We start from the raw sequence: 17,168 nt of genomic DNA on the forward strand, positions 1-17,168 counted from the left end.
AGAAATGCAGGAACTTAAACAAATGGATATTGATGAGATTATTGAAGGAGAATCTAAAGTCATTAATTTAAAAGACAATCATTTTCCTAAAGGATTAACTCCTCTAGAAGACCTCTTTGATTCTAATGACATTCCAAAAAACCTAAGATGGAACTACTAAAAGCAGATATTGAGGAATATAACTTGGGGACTGAAGAAAATCCAAAAATGATAAAGTTATCTAAATCTTTGCTCCCTGACCAAAAACTAAAATATGTTGAACTAATGAGAGAATTCTAGGATGTCTTTGCCTGGAGCTATGAGGACTTGAAATCATATGACACCTCTATAATTCAGCATATAATACCTTTAAAAGAAAATCAAAAACCATTCAAACAAAAACTCAGAAGAATTAACCCTGTACTGCTACCATTAATTGAAAAAGAAATCAAACATATGTATGAAGCAAGGATAATTGCCCCTATTAGGTTTTCAGAGTGGGTATCTAATCTAGTACCTACTAGAAAGAAAATAGGAGAAATTAGATTATGTGTTGAATTAAGAAATGTAAATAAGGTTTCTTTGAAGGATAATTATCCTTTACCCAGGATGGATCATATTTTACAAAGGGTAGTAGGTGCTTCTGGGATTTCACTTTTAGATGGGTTCTCAAGGTATAATCAGATTCTAGTTCATCCTGGCAACCAAGAAAAAATTGCTTTTACAACACCATAGCGCACATTCATGTACATCAAAATGCCATTTGGACTTAAAAATGCAGGAGCAACCTTCCAAAGAGTAATGGAAATAGCATTTGCAAAAGAAATTCATGATTTTCTTGTTATATATCTGGATGACTTAACTGTTTTTTCTAAATCAGATCAGCACCATTTGGACCATCTCAGAAAAGTATTCCTAAAATGCAGAAAATATGGTATCTCTTTGAATCCAGAGAAGTCCGTGTTTGGTCTAGAGGAAGGTAAACTCTTGGGCCATATCATTTCCAAATATGGCATTAGAATTGATCCGACTAGAATAGAAGCTATTCTGCAGATACCTCACCCAAGAAATATCAAAGAACTTCAAGATTTCTTAGGAAAGATAAATTTTTTGAGAAGATTCATATCTAACTTAGCTGAACTAACTAGATTGCTTAATGATATGTTAAAAAAGGATTCAAGTATTAAATGGACAGTAGAAGCCAAACAAGCATTTTAAGAAATTAAAATGGCTTTAACTAGAACACTAGTCCTTACCAATCCACAATTTGATAGAGACTTCATAATATTTTCATTTGCATCAGAACACACTATAGCTATTGTTTTATTACAAAAGGATGATCAAGGATGTGAGAAACACATAGCCTTTTTTAGTAAAGCACTTAGGGATGCATCATTATAATACAAAATCATGGACAAACAAGCTTTTGCACTTGTAAAAGCCATTAAAGACTTTAGGGTCTACATATTGTACCCCATGTGATAGCCTATGTACCAAATGTTGTTGTCAAAGACATATTAACCCAGGATGGAATTGAGGGCAAAAGAGGTAAATGGATTGCTACCATATTAGAGTATGAAATTGAAATAAAACCTACAAAGCTAATAAAATGACAGGGATTGGCCAAGCTCATGACAAAAACAAATTGTCAAGCCCTGGACATTAATCAACTAGATAACGAATAGGAGATGTCGACTCCACAAATCAGCCAGGCATTCTTAGATTCACCTTGGTATGCTGATGTAATTTATGTATTATTAATCCTCCAGGCTCCTCCAAGGTTATCTAGAACAAAGAAAATGTTTTTAAAGATGAAAGCTTCAAAGTTTTGTATTTTAGATAATACTCTTTTTGGAAAAACCATGAAGGAATTCTATTCAATTGTTTATTAAAAGAGGAAGGTAACAAGGCCCTCCAAGAATTTCATGCAGGAGACTGTGGTGGACACCTTTACTAGAAATCAATTGCAGACAAGATCCTAAGGGCGAGATTTTATTGGCCAACCATGTTTCCTGATGTAAAGAAATTTGTGACTGGTTGCCACAAATGTCAAATTTTTGAAGGCAAGAGAAAATTGTTACCTATACCCCTGAGACCAATTTCCACTGAAAAACCCTTCCAACAATGGGGCCTTGACTTCATTGGAGAAATCCATCCTCCCTCTTATGGCCAACACAAATGGATTCTCACTGCCACAGATTATTTCACCAAATGGATAGAATCCATTCCTTCCAGACAAGCCAATGACACAATGATCATAGGATTCTTAGAAACCAACATATTGTCTAGATTTGGTTGTCCTGATAAAATCATAACTAACAATGGTACTGCCTTCAAATCCAAGAAGATGATAAGTTTCTGTAACAAGTACCATATCATCTTAGGCCATTCCACAGCCTATTACCCTCAAGGTAATGGACTGGCTGAGTCCTCCAACAAGAGCCTCATTAATATTATTAAAAAATTATTCGAGGAGAAAAAGAAAAATTGGCACAAGAAACTGACAAATGCACTATGGGCAGACAGACGCACCACCAAAAAATCTATTAGAACCAGTCCTTATGAGTTAGTCTATGGCATGGAGGCTATATTCCCTTCATCGTTAGGAGTTCCTGTAATGAAATTACTTTAAGAAGCTCAGGTGGAACCTAATGATATTCAAAGGAGGATAAACCAGACCATCAATTTGCAGGAGACCAGAGAGGAATTGTACCAAAGATCCCAAGTGTTACAGGATAAGCTTAAGAAGATATTTGATAAAAGAACTGAGGCAGATGATTTCTATCTTGGAGAAAAAGTGTTAAGATGGGATTGCAGGAGAGAGGATAAGGGAAAACATGGGAAGTTTGACTTCCTATGGAAAGGACCTTATATTATCTATGCCTTACAAGGAAACAATACATATTATCTAAAAAACTTCGATGGCATAGAAGGGCCGGTTAATGGTTGGATGTTGAAACATTACTTTGATCCTACTTATTAATGTATCTTGATTTTTAACATATACATACTATATCCTTTGTATTGTCACAGTTTGGATTGGATAGTGACTTGTTGGAGTTGAAGCCCGAAGAGAAGGCCCTAAGTTTCAGAAGTATCACTGTCATACATACAATAAAGCAACAAGTAGAAGACGATTCCATAGTTCAGTCAAAATCATTCGGAGGCCATCTAACCTGTTGTTCTTGACTTTCCACCAGGAAAAGCCATCCCCAAGTGGAGCCAATGTTATGCTCCTATACCAATTGGTGTCATATTTCATGATTGACTTGATGAGCTATGAATATGTTCATACCTTTTCTTGTTGCAAAGTTTTTCCATATTTTCAAAAAATCAAGAAATTTAAAAAATGTAAAGAGGGTATACCCTAAAAGAAAAATCAAAGGGTGAAAAGAATAAGATGGTCAAAAAAGTGAAAGAAAATGAACCCCACCAAAAGAAAGACCAAGGAAAGTGTGCAAGTCTAAATGCCACTACTTTTTACTCTTATGCAATAAACAATTGTGTGCAATTTGTAACTTATGCCACAAGTGATGAACAGTCAAACAACCTAATCTTGGCTAGTTCATCTTTGAATTTTATGTTTTAGAGATAGAGAATAAAATCTAACCAAACTATTTAAACCGGGTAGATAAGTAGATAGGTAGAGTGAATAAAAGGAGCTCAACAGTTTAATCTGAGCCCTTGGATGTAATAAGGTTAGATTTAGATAGGTTTCTACATGTAAAAGAAAAGAAAGTGTGATAAGGGTTTGCCAGTCTAAGTGCACCCAAATAAAGAAGAAAAAATGTTAGGTTAAAATAGGTAGGGTAGGTAGATGATGTTGCAAAATTACATGTGATGTATAATGACTCTAAATGTGTTAATTTTTACTTTCATCCCAAGTGCAAAGCAGACATTACACTGGAAGCATTTCAAGCAAGGCAAGGTCAAATAATTAACTCATGTTCTCATCTTTCCCTAAATTTTCACTAATTCCCCCTAAGTACAAAGGCATTTGCTAAAATTAGAGGGGCTCAGAGCATTTCTCTGACTTCTAGAGGGACCGGACCCTTGGCCCAATAATTTAAAAGCCTAAGAACTTAAAACCATCCATAAATATTTCATTTACTCTCATAAGTCTTTTCCTAAGTAAAATCCTATTTTACTTAGGAAAAATACACAATATCACATAAAAACCCCTTTTTCCATTTAAGCCTAAGTTAAATTCACAATTCTAAAGTTTTTACTTACTGCTTTTTCATTACATTTTTCATATTAATTTCTAACTTATATTATATAAATCCCGTACATATTCACCCTTTTCCCCGTATTATTTAAATATATTAAAAATCCCAAAATGTCTATATATCCCACCCCTTTGGTTAATTATAATCATAAACACATGTTAACCAGGATTAGTTAGTTAACCCGTAACTAGTTAACAACCTAATCCTCCCGCTGCATGAAAATGGATTAATTAACCCCCACAGTTAATTAATAACCTCCCCATCCATTCACAACAACCCTGATATGATTAATTAATTCTTAATTGTGTTGGGCTCGCCAATGTTAAACCACAGCGCATCACGCCTCCCATTAGTCCTCTGATCTCACTCATCACATCCAACTATTATTAACAATATCGTGCACCCATTCGTGACCGTGCGTTAGCATGCGATCACTAAGTGGTTTTCTTCATGTACCTCCACCACGCGTCAAGCGATTTGTGGAATCACTGGCTCCCAGCTAAATACCGCCCGTCCCCAAAAGCGGTGTGATATGAAATTGCTTACTGCCTTCCCGTATATGACAAAAACGTCACTTCATTCCTCGCACACGTCATCCGCCCGAAAACCAAAAACCCCCGCCAACCTTGACTATGTCAATAAAACAAATGAATGTCATTTTCATTCCTCTATACTACAATCCTATGCTCGCATGCAAATAACGTCGAGGTCAACTATCCAAGATTTCCAACCGCCACCTTGATAAGAAACTTACAGCTGACGCAACCCAAAACATGTTAGCTACAGCTTGCACCTGTTTTTGCACTATTCACTCACCAAACACAGGTATTTATCCAATTTCCACAAAAACCCTGCAAGTTCACATTTTACACTGCAATTCCACATACAAGGCCAAAATTCATTACAAATTTAGTCTTTGTTTCACCATATAAGTTCCCAGACCTATTAATTTTCCCATTTTTCACCGAAAACCCAAATTCCTTTCTGAATCCACAAGAACCAAAAATGGAAACCCCTGTGGCTTTGACTATTGTACCCATGAATGCCTCTCATAAAGATTTATACTATCTGCCTCTTGCTGATAAAGACTTTCAGATAAAAGACTTATCCATTGATAAAAACCACCTTAAAGTCTTTTGCCAAAGTAGAGATAACTATCTGAATGGCTCTGACATCCTAAGACTGTGGGAATCTAACCTTCCCATGCATTTTCTCCCCTCAGTCCATGTTTTCCCTGATATAATTCACCAATGCCAAGCCAATTATGACCCTAACCACAGAGCAGATATGTCTCCACGCCAAACAGTCCTCTTTCCAATAACTGCTCAATTCATCAACGAAATGTTGCAATTCAACTCCAGTCAAGTTCTCACTCCCATTTCCATGGGATATTTACTTGAGCAATCCACTCAATTGTCTTAGTCAGAACTAAACCGCATTGTCAGACTTTCATGTCACCAAAGCATTAGCCTAATGGCCCACCTCCTTACATGCAAACTTTCTTCACAGCTATGGGACAACTCATAACTAACATGATATCATCAATAATGGGTTTCAATTCTAGTAAGTTTGTTTATGAGGTAACCCTAGTGTTGTTGTCAATTTTTACTCCTGGACAGCCCCTTGTTGTTAAGTATGATTATGCCTCCTATATTGCTAATAAGATTCATGACCAATTCTTAAGACTGGACATTGAAGGAGTTTTCAAGTACACCACTTTCATATATCATCTTATGTTGTATTATCAGTCAGAGAACTTCCCTTTCCCTGTCATGAAACTTGATACCAAAGGAAATCCAAGGTCTGTCATCATTTGGAGTGCCATTTTCCATGCATCCCTAGAGTCCCCTTACTCATACAATGAGTTCATTAATCAATTTGCTCATCTAGCAACCACCTTATTGATAGGAGTTTCCCCTCCTAGGATCAGTGGTGATATGAAGAAGATCCTTCAACTCTCCAAGCAATACAGAATAGGTGATTAGTACCTATACAAGAACCATATAGAAATCAGGGTATATGGCTGTGAGCTATGCCCTTTTAAGCTACCAAAGTATGTTCCAATGAGGCTCTTTGCATTGGAATATTTCAGGCGAATGATAAACTTAGACCTGGTCCATTTTTATAATGCCAAGAAGAAAGCTCAACTTAGAATCAAGAATCAGTTAGGCCCTTTTGTCTGTAACAGTGGGGAGGCATGGAGAGAAGCAGAAATAATTTTAGAAGATCATCCTAAGTTACAAAAGAGTTTTGGGTGGATACCATATGACCCTAATAGCTTTATCTGTGATAGAAGAATGAAGAATAGATTGTCACCATACATTCCCCATAGCATTCCAGAGATTGAACGATTTGCAAATATGGATGAATGGAGGGAAGGGACCCTAGTAGAAAATGATCGTTGACAGGTCAATATTGAAAATTTTATGAGAGATCATAAGAAAACACTTGACTTGGATTCTTTTGGGAAGGTATAAAGGTCAAGGATTGGTTCCTCTACAGCTAGAACCTCTCAGCAACATTCATTGGAACCCAGCACACTAGCCACAGGAACATCCAAAGGCAAGGAACTAGAAACCAGCATTCAATCCAAAGTGTAATCTACAATGTCTAAGAAGCCTAAAACTTCCAAAGAGCACGCCTAAATGCACACTCCTCCCACTCAGGGAAATATGGGAGAACCTCCAATCTTGCAAACTCCTCTAAATGAGGAAAGAAATAAAAAGAGAGACAGGGAAACAACCACCCTTGATAGTGGACCTTCAGGACAACCTGGTACCAAAAGGCAAAGGCTATATCCCCTTTCAGAAGAATAATTTTTTGAAGAGACTACTGATAGTGAGAGGAGAGAAGGAGTAGATAGCCAGCAAACTTTCCCAATAGGTGGGACATCTACTAGCTCAAGGAAAAAGGAGCTAGAGAGAAAAAAAGTGCAGAGGTATCATCTTTCAGACCACGAGGAAAGGACACTTCAGATATCAAAAAGACATTTATAGAAATAAAATCCAGAAATGATCCATTAAGGCTTTAGGTCTACAATCAATATTTGAAAATGGCTCCCACAAATCAAAATAGATTGATGTCAGCCTATGACATCAAAGAAGGTAAAATGATAATGAGTTATTTCAAGCCTAAAGTGCAAAAACCTCAATCAGCAATAGACTATCTTAGAACCAATTTTGAAGTCATGGCAAAGGATATTCATCCTTTGGATTAGATTGAATTGCACAAACAAACTGGAGAAATGATTTATTCCACATTGACTAGTAAGGCTATGATGGCCCAAAGGCTGGAAAATTCTTTGGATAACACAACTGCCCAACTACATTTCGATAAAGCTTCCTCCCAGGCAAAAGATAATAGAATAAAGTCTTTAGAAGAAATAATTATTGGATTGGGTCATGATCCAAATATGTAAAGGCTAAAAAGCCTTAATCAAAAAGAAAGATGAAGATATTGCTACCTTAAGGAAGTAGCTAAAGCTGCCTCCTTCAAGGAATCCACAAACTGCTGAGATCATAAAGAAAAAATCTGAAGAAGAGCTGATGAATTTGCTCTTAAAACTTAATGAATGATTGAATAAGACTTAGCAAGAACTAGAAAAAGCATTGAAGGACAAGCAAGGAGAGTTGACCTCTCAGCCTCCCAATGTGATACCAGTAGTCTCAACTGCAGTCCCTTCAACCCTTGGAACAGCTTTGGCACCAAACATTCCAACAGCCACAGCAGAGGTAGTCATAGGTACAACAACAACAGGAACAACAGGAACAACACAGGATAATACTGCCAATTTGAGCACAGAGGAACTAATAAAATCAATGGAGGACATGAAACTGCAAGTTTCAAAGCTAAAAAAGTTACAAGAACAGTATGCCAACTTAGAAAAGAGGTATGATCTCTCAAAGATAAATGTTACTTTAAAGACAAGAGAGATTAAAGGGTTAGAAAAAAAAGTGAAATCATTAGAAAAGGATCTCACATTTGAGAAACCTTTGGCATAAATTAGGAAAATTCTTTGGGCCAACATCACTCAGTCAATAAATGATGTTTGGCCATCAATCCAAATAATTTTTGAGCAACTTGATTTAGTAAAGGCAGCTCAAAAAGAGGTTCAAAAGGCAAGGGCAGAGTTAGGAAATATGCCTGAGGAAGCCACGAGGCCCATACAATTTTTAAATACCAAGAATAAGTACCAGCTCGAAGAATTGGGCATTCAAGACAGAACAGGAACAATTCTAGAAGTCAAAATGGTTTTTACTAAGAGGAATCTGATGCAAAATTTAGAAATAAGGTGCCATGACATGCAGGAAGAAATTAATGCTTTTATGAAAAGATTTGATATTTTGTAGAGTAAAGGGCTACCTAGTCCTTTAGTTATTAATCACAAATTGATGAGGCATATAGACTATGTGGAGAAATTAAATCAATATGCAAGCAACCAGGCAGGTCCATCAACAAGTGCATTGGCATCAAAAACATTGCCTACAAGCAGAGTTCTCTATGACAATCTAGAGAACTTATTCTATGTCGAGCATGAGATAAAGAACTTGTTTCCATTTCAATCTACCTTTTTCAGGTACACCAAAGCTAATGAGACCCTCAGAAAACTTCAAAGAACCAGAATACTAGAAACACAATGGTGGGAAGAAATGTTAGAAATTTTGTAAATTTTCCTTGGTAAAACGTAGATTTTGATTATTTACTACAGTAAGTAATGGTAAAGAGGATAAGCATAGATCAAACAGGTCGAAGAGTATCAGATCAGGTAAAGAGTATCATTGAAAATAGGGTAGCTAGCACAAAATTACCAAAAATACAGCAGCAAGCCAAATCATAGGGCCTGCCTCTAGGACACTGACAAGTATAGGAACATCACAACATCATTTTCCCTTTCCTCCTATCTACGAGACCATCTGTTTCTATTTTTCTTATAACTTATTCATAGTCATCCTAGAATATATCTCACTTTGTTATGAGATATTTTTTGTAAAGATTTTCATAAATAATCCCTCAATTGGAGTAGTGAGGGGCGGATTCTTAGACATTCCCGTAATACTGATTATTTTGGAATAAAGTGGTCTTGGACAAAATTTTGTACGGCTAGCTGGATGAAGAATTGATGCAAAGGACTTTTCACATGATTCTTGAGTCAGACACCGGATCAATAAGTCTTCTACATCTCATGTTTTAAAGTTTTCTTGTTTATTATATCAACTGTGTTTCATATCTGAATGATAAACAAAAAAGAATAATTCAAAAAGTGCTTGAGTGCAATCTGTTTTCAATTGTTTTTGTTCTTACTTTTTTCCTCTAAACTGGCATAAACAGTGAATTCTTAAATGCTCCTATTTCCTAGTTTATTCACTTTTATTATTTAGTAAAGAATTTTTAATTGCTCTTTATTGATAATCATCCAAGTTCCCTCTCTTAAAATATGATTAAGGATTCTTAATTGCCCTTCATCCCTTTTGAGTCCATTTGATCTATTTTATGTTTCTATTTGTTCCCTGTTTAGATACCTTGCCCTGTGAAACCATCCCTTGTGAAGAAACCAAATCTAGTTAAGCCATCTTCTCTGACTCCATTAGCCCAATGGCCTAAACTACTTAGTTCTACCCCTCTACTATTGAATTTCACCACCCAAACTCAATCAAAACCCCTAAAATTTCATAACTAGCCTAATATCTTTCAAAACAAAGCTAAAACTTAAAGAGAGAGTCCTCTCTAGATACAGATTGGCTAGATTCTGTATCTAAAAGTTGTTTGTGGTTACCTCAGACCCCTTTCCTCTTCCCAACAACTTCACGGAAAATCTAAGTGATAACATAGTGGCGACTCCACTAGGGAACGAATAGTTTGTTTGTTACTATTGTTTACTTTATAAACTACAGACAGAGCCTGAAGTTAGCCAGGTAACCTTTGAACTACTCTTGCTTTGCAACTGCATATTAGATGAATGTTGCTTCAGTCTATCTCTGGTCTAGTTTATGGATTGAACGTCTGGTTTCAAACACTCAACCAATTCCTCTTATCAAATAAGTCTTTAAGAAAGTTCAAATCCCATATCTAAAACCTCTTAAAGAAACTGTTGAAGTTGTGTTGTTAATCCCATTTAGAGAAAAACCAAAAATACACCTAGAAAACTGGCTTCAGAAAGGACTCATTACACCAGAGCTAATTCTGATCCAAATCCACCACCTGTGTTTTAAAATCCCTATCTGATCCCCAGAATTATTAGGAGACAGGAAAGCCAAGAAAGTTTTGCTAGTTCTCAGCCCATCTACAGATCAAGATCCTGCCCTCAGAAGTGGATCTACCTTGAGGACGAACCCTTTAATGAGCAACTTGAGACCTCATTATTTGTAACATTTTCTAACTCTGAGTTGGTCTGCTTGGTTCAAGACCCAGTATTTATTGAATATTTACAACTCGAAGTTATTACTTCACATCTTGATAGACATTTGCAAAACTCCATACAATCTAATCTTACCTCTGAAGGAGCACCCAACCTTTCTGTGATCACTACTACCTCTCCAAGTTCATCACCATTTCCTTAGACATCTCAACCCCAAACCTCCCCTTTTACACCTCCATCCACCGCTCCAACAGCCACTCCAACCCTAGCTGTTGTTTAATCACTACCTACTACAATGGCAAATAGATATACTCCCTTGGTATTACCAACCAATGTAGGGGCTATGCCCTAAGACTATCAAAGTAAAATCACTCCATTCGATGGTTCTAGTACCTACACTGCACAACAGCACACCAAAAAAATGACTGATTACTTTGAAATATATGAAATAGATGCAGATGATGTAAGAATGAGAATATTTGTTCAAAGTCTGACTGGAGAGGTTAGGACCTGGTTTAGAGCCCTTCCTGCAAATAGTATCAATGACCTAGAAGCTCTTTATAGACAATTCTTGAACAGATGGGAAAAGAAGAAAGATCCTCTCCAAATCTTATCAGAATATGAAAACCTGAAGAGAGGAACACAAGAAACTGTGCAAGATTACTGCACTAGGTTCAATAACATTTACAATGTTGTTCCTCAAAATCTCAGACCTCCTCCAGATTTAGCATTAATCAAATTCCTTGATGGATTTGATTCTGACATGGCATACCAACTTAGGGAAAGAGCTCCTCAAACTTTAGAAGATATGCAAAGTATAGTTGTCAGTGTTGAAGCCAACCTGATATCTAAACGACCTAAGGCCAGAAGTGAAAGGAGGATTCCATTGAAAGAAGAACCCTCAGCCTTCAAACAGAAACTAGATGTTATTATTAAAGAGATGGATAGGCTAGGAGATAGAGTAGAAACAATTGAAAGGAAATCCCCTTGGGATGGTCAACCTTCCAATGCTGGAAGAAATCCAAATTTCAGGAAAAATCAAAACCAGAACACTGGAAAGACTGGTCCTAACCAAAACATTAGGCCCCCATTCCAGGATAATTATGTTGAAGCCTCAAATTTTGATGAACCAACAGAAGATACTCAAATAAACTTGATAAGACTCAATAACAAACAACAAGTTTTCTAGACCCAAGAGGATCAAGAAGCTCACATTCTTAAACAATTCCAAACTCAGTTAGGTGAATCATTTGACTTTAGGGATGGATATGATACAACCATTTATGAAGTCCACAAGCAATATAATATGAGGAGAAGAAGAATTGATGTCCCTGAAACAAACAAATAGAATGCTACAAAACAGCCCATCAAAGGTAAGACCAATACTACACCTATACATATTCTTTCTAGATTAGATATTGATCCTGCTAATCCAATTATTGAAGATGTATCTGATAATCAACCTAGTAATAGACAACTCTCCACTTCTCTTCCTCCCAAAGGAAATGTGGAAGAACCTCCAGAAGTTGATTTGGAAACAACTTCAGCTCATAACCCCACTCCTGAGAAGGAGAAAAACACAGAAAATACAGAAGATAAAGAGAATCCAACTGTCCGAAATACAAGAACTTAGACTGAAAAACCTTTTAATCTGGAGACTGAAGTAGGAAAATTAAAAATAGTTGTTCCATTGTCTGAGTTAGCTAAACATGATGTCTACCGAAGCCAAATCAATAGATCACTCAAAATCACTGGAAATGAAGACTCAGTAAATGTTTTTGATGACCAACCTAAATTAATCTTTGGCCCTGAAGTAAATGGAAAACCCGTAGATGGAGGAATCCCTCCTTTCTATGTAAGTTTAAACATACATGACAAAATACTTCATAATGCCATGTTTGATTCTGGGGCATCTCACAACCTAATGCCCAAGTCTGTAATGGAAAAATTAGACCTAGACATCACTAGGCCATACAAAGACCTCTTTTCTTTCGATTCGAGTCAGGTGAGATGTTTAGGATTAATAAAAGACTTGTGTGTTTCACTGGTTCAATACCCTGCAAAGACAATCTTAATGGACATAGTAGTAGCAGATATTCCACCAAAGTATGGCATGTTATTGTCCAGATCTTGGGGTGCAAAGCTTCAAGGATCTCTTCAATTGAACATGTCATATGCTACTATTTCAATTTTTGGTCAACCTAAGAAAATGTATAGAGAAACTTTAATGAAATATGTAGTAAGTAGTCAAGAGAAACCCCAAAATTTCCCCATCTACTCAGTACACTCTGATATGGATTCTTTCATTCTTTACAATGCTGAAATTGATCCCTCCAATGAATTAGAAGCTTTAGCAGTAGAACCAAAAGAAATTATAAAAGAAAAGTCTAGTCTTCAAATACAGGAAATCTCTGAGAACAATGAAACATCAGATACCCAAGAGAAACCAAAAAAAGTAAAAAACCAGATCTCACTCTTAAACAAATTCCTAATAATCCTGATACCAATTACGAACATGAAATTTTTTGGCACTTAGAATTTGATGGTTCAGTCAACAAATTAGGAGCAGGAGCAGGATTTTGGGTGCACAATCTTGAAAATGACCATGCTGAAGGCCATGCCTACAGATTAAACTTCAAGTGCACCAATAACATAGCAGAGTATGAAGCTCTCTTGCTAGGTCTTAAACTTGTCAAACGATTAGGGGCAATTAGAGTATTTGTTATAGGAGATTCTGATTTAATCATTCAACAGATCAAAGGGAAGTATTTAACAAATGATCCCAGATTGAGATACCACAAAGGAACAGTTATAGAGATTCTCAATACTTTTATGAAAACTCAACTTGCTAAAATCCCAAGAAAACACAACATGCAAGCCCATTGTCTGGCAATGTTTTCCAGCACCTGCGAATTACCATTTGAACCTAATCATCAGTTCACAACTAAGATTAGACACGGACCAGCCATACCTGACAATTTAAAGAACTGTCAAGTGTTTTATTGTGATGAACAAATTAATAATTTCTTAACTTTAGATGAAGAATTTTCTAATAGTCACATATATGTAGATACAATTATTGAATTTGATCAAACAAATTGGGTAGAAACAGACATTTCAGAAGAAAGTGCAATTCAAATTCTTCATCCCAAAAAGTTCACCAACAAAGAAATGCAGGACCTTAAACAAATGGATATTGATGAGATTATTGAAGGAGAATCCGAAGTCATTAATTTAAAATACAATCATTTGCCTAAAGGATTAACTCCTCTAGAAGACCTCTTTGATTCTAATGACATTCCAAAAAAACCTAAGATGGAACAACTAAAAGTAGATATTGAGGAATATAACTTGGTGACTAAAGAAAATCCAAAAATGATAAATTTGTCTAAATATTTGCCCCTAACCAAAAACTAAAATATGTTGAACTAATGAGAGAATTCTAGGATGTCTTTTCCTAGAGCTATGAGGACTTGAAATCATAGACACCTCTATAATTCAACATACAATACCTGTAAAAGAAAATCAGAAACCATTCAAACAAAAACTCAGAAGAATTAACCCTACACTTCTACCATTAATTGAAAAAGAAATCAAATGTATGTATGAAGCAGGGATAATTGCCCCTATTAGGTTTTCAGAGTGGGTATCTAATCTAGTACCTACTAGGAAGAAAACAGGGGAAATTAGATTATCTGTTGATTTAAGAAATGTAAATAAGGTTTCTTTGAAGGATAATTACCCTTTACCCAAGATGGATCATATTTTACAAAGGGTAGTAGGTGCTTCTAGGATTTCACTTTTAGATGGGTTCTCAGGGTATAATCAGATTCTGGTTCATCCTGACGACCAAGAAAAAACTGCTTTTACAACACCATGGGGCACATTCATGTACATCAAAATGCCATTTGGACTTAAAAATGCAGGAGAAACCTTCCAAAGAGCAATGGACATAGCATTTTCAAAATAAATTCATGATTTTCTTGTTATATATCTAGATGACTTAACTGTTTTTTCTAAATCAGATCAGCAGCATTTGGACCATCTCAAACAAGTATTCGTCAAATGCAAAAAATATGGTAGCTCTTTGAATCCAGAGAAGTCCTTGTTTTTTCTAGAGGAAGGTAAACTCTTGGGCCATATCATTTCCAAAGATAGCATTAGAATTGATCCTACTAGAATAGAAGCTATTCTGCAGATACCTCACCCAAGAAATATCAAAGAACTTCAAGATTTCTTAGGAAAGATAAATTTTTTGAGAAGATTCATATCTAACTTAGCTGGACTAATTAGATTGCTTAATGATATGTTAAAAAAGGATTCAAGTATTACATGGACAGTAGAAGAAAAACAAGCATTTGAAGAAATTAAAATGGCTTTAACTAGAACACTGGCCCTTACCAGTCCACAATTTGATAGAGACTTCATAATATTTTCATTTGCATCATAACACACTATAGCAGTTGTTTTATTACAAAACGATGATCAAGCATGTGAGAAACACATAGCCTTTTTTAGTAAAGCACTTAGGGATGCATCATTATAATACAAAATCATGGAGAAACAAGCTTTTGGGCTTGTAAAAGCCATTAAAGACTTTAGGGTCTACATATTGTACTCCAATGTGATAGACTATGTACCAAATGTTGTCAAAGAAATCTTAACCCAGGATGGAATTGTAGGCAAAAGAGGTAAATGGATTGCTACCATATTAGAGTATGATATTGAAATAAAACCTACAAAACTAATAAAACGACAAGGATTGGCCAAGCTCATGATAGAAACAAATTTTCAAGCCCTGGACATTAATGAACTTGATAACGAACAGGAGCTGGTGACTCCACAAATCAACCAAGCCTTCTTAGATTCACCTTGGTATGCTGATGTAATTTATGTATTATTAAACATGCAGGCTCGTCTAGGGTTATCCAAAACAGAGAAAAGGTTTTTATAGATGAAAGCTTCAAAGTTTTGTATTTTAGATAATGCTCTTTTTTGAATAAATCATGAAGGAATTCTATTGAATTGTTTATTAAAAGAGGAAGCTGACAAGGCTCTCCAAGAATTTCGTGTAGGAGACTGTGGTGGACACCTTTACTGGAAATCAACTGTAGACAACATCCTAAGGGCTGGATTTTATTCGTCAACCTTGTTCGCTGATGTAAAGTAATTTTTCACTGCTTGCCACAAATGTCAAATTTTTGAAGGCAAGAGAAAATTGTTACCTTTACCCCTGAGACCAATTTCCACTGAAAACCCTTCTAACAATGGGGCCTTGACTTCATTGGAGAAATCCATCCTCCCTCTTCTAGCCAACACAAATGGATTCTCACTGCCACAGATTATTTCACCAAATGGATAGAAGCCATTCCCTCCAGACAAGCCAATGACACAGTGATCATAGGATTCTTAGAAACCAACATATTGTCTAGATTTTGTTGTCTTGATAAAATCATAACTAACAATGCTGATGCCTTCAAATCCAAGAAGATGATAAGTTTTTGTAACAAGTACCATATCACCTTAGGCCATTCCACAGCCTATTACCCTCAAGGTAATGGACTGGCTGAGTCCTCCAACAAGAGCCTCATTAATATTATTAAAAAATTATTGGAGGAGAACAAGAAAAATTGGCACAAGAAACTGACAAATGCACTATGGGCAGACAAACTCACCACCAAAAAATCTATTGGAACCAATCCTTATGAGTTAGTCTATGGCATGGAGGCTATATTCCCTTCATCGTTAGGAGTTCCTATAATGAAATTACTTCAAGAAGCTCACGTGGAACCTAATGATATTGAAAGGAGGGTAAACTAGACCATCAATTTGCAATAGACCAGAGAGGAAGTGTAACAAAGATCCCAAGTGTTACAGGAGAATCTTAAGAAGATATTTGATAAAAGAACTGAGGCAGATGATTTCTACCTTGGAGACAAAGTGTTAAGATGGGATTCCAGGAGAGCAGATAAGGGAAAACATGGGAAGTTTGACTTCCTATGGAAAGGACCTTTTATTATCTATGCTTTACAAGGAAACAATACATATTATCTAAAAAACTCGGATGGCACAGAAACAGAAGAAGGGCCAGTTAATGGTCGAATGTTGAAACATTACTTTGATCCTAGTTATTAATGTATCCTGATTTTTAACATATACATACTATATCCTTTGTATTTCCACAGTTTGGATTGGATAGTGACTTGTTAGAGTTGAAGCCTGAAGAGAAGGCCCTAAGCTTCAAAAGTATCATTGTCATACATACAATAAAGCAACAAGCAGAAGACGATTCCATAGTTCAATCAAAATCATTCGGAGGCCATCTAACCTGCTGTTCTTGACTTTCCACCAGGAAAAGCCATCCCCAAGTGGAGCCAGCGTTATCCTCCTATACTAATAGGTGTCATATTTCATGATTGACTTGATGAGCTATGAATATGTTCAAAAATCAAAAAAATTAAAAAATGTAAAGAGGGTATACCTTAAAAGAAAAATCAAAGGGTGAAAAGAATAAGATGGTCAAAAAAGTGAAAGAAAATGAACCCCACCAAAATAAACACCAAGGAAAGTGTGCAAGTCTAAATGCCACTACTTTTTACTCTTAT

Source organism: Pinus tabuliformis, chromosome 8, assembly GCF_031772625.1.
Source record: "Pinus tabuliformis cultivar Carrire ecotype Pingquan chromosome 8, CPIR1, whole genome shotgun sequence".
NCBI lineage: Eukaryota > Viridiplantae > Streptophyta > Pinopsida > Pinales > Pinaceae > Pinus > Pinus tabuliformis.